The sequence below is a fragment of the Crocuta crocuta genome, unplaced genomic scaffold (genome assembly GCF_008692635.1).
Source record: "Crocuta crocuta isolate KB4526 unplaced genomic scaffold, BGI_CrCroc_1.0 scaffold482, whole genome shotgun sequence".
Taxonomy (NCBI): Eukaryota; Metazoa; Chordata; class Mammalia; order Carnivora; family Hyaenidae; genus Crocuta; species Crocuta crocuta.
Genome location: NW_027527459.1, coordinates 1,057,072 through 1,058,389, shown reverse-complemented (window position 1 = coordinate 1,058,389; position 1,318 = coordinate 1,057,072).

Genomic DNA, 1,318 nt, shown 5'->3' with positions numbered 1-1,318 from the left:
AATTACAAGGTCCTGTACTGGGCCTGGGTATTAAAAATGACCAAAATCTTCTTACAGCTCCTGCATTTGAAAATCTAGAATTTTTTTAAATAAATAAACCTTTTTTTAAAAAAGGAAAAAAATGGGCAAAAGATACGAATAAACAACTCTTGAAGAGAAAATCTAAATGGCTAGTAAATGGAAAGATGTTCTAGTGCCTAATTAGATCGAAATAATTCTAGCAAAATGAGATACTGTTTTCATCATTAAGGTTTAAAAGTTAAAGGGGGCACCGGGCTGGCTCAGTCGGTAGAACATGTGACTCGTGATCTTGAGGTTGTTAAGTTTGAGCCCCATGTTAGGTGTAAAGGTTACTTAAAAATAATATCTTAAAAACAAGAGATTTAAAAGTTAAAGGATTAACAACACTATATGCCATCAAGGACTGGGGGAAAAATCACTATCAACTTTGCTGGTAAGAACTGAGTTAAGGCAACCCTTTTGGAGACACATCTGAAGGTAGATTGTTTTGTAAGAAAGGTTTTTAAGTTTATTTTATTTTATTTTTAGTAATTTCTACACCCAACATGGAGCTCGAACTCACGACCTCGAGGTCAAGAATTGCATGCTCTTCCAACTGAGCCAGCCCACTTCAGGTGGCCCTGAAGGTAAATTTTTATACGTGAAAACATACATACCTTTTAATGTAACAATCCTTAATTTCACAGTCTATATAAATAGAAGTGGCGGTCCATGAGGTAATCCATTAAAGGATGCTTATGGCAGCAGCGATACAATGTGGAGGCAAATCTGGAAACTACCCGAATGTTTAGCAGTAGGGGAGTGGGTATCCATAGTATAGAATCTGACACAGCTATTAAAATATGAATTAGATGTACACTTTATTTATAGAATTTCTGTAAAGCCTCATAAAATGAAAAACAGCTTATTATAGAATAGTGTATATGGCATGATTTTGGGGTGGGGGGCAGTACAACCAAGAACAGTGGCAACAGAAACCTTGTATATGTGTATTTTTTAGTATGAACAGAGGCCAGAGAGGAGATGGGTTAGGTTGGGTTCTCCCACTGTTAGACGTTGACGTAAGAGCTTGAGTGCAAATAGTCTATTTGGGAGGTGCCCCTAGGGAGCATAGGGATATAGAAAAGTAAGGCAGGGATATAGAAAAGTAAGGCAGGGAAGGAAGGAAACCCATGCAAGGTGCTTTAGTGAGCAGGTATGGCTGTGGGCGATTAGGTCTCAGTTGTATTGGGGTCCTAGGTGACTGTGGAACACACCTCAAGGTTGTGTCACCTGGGCGGGAGGTGAGGGAGCTGGC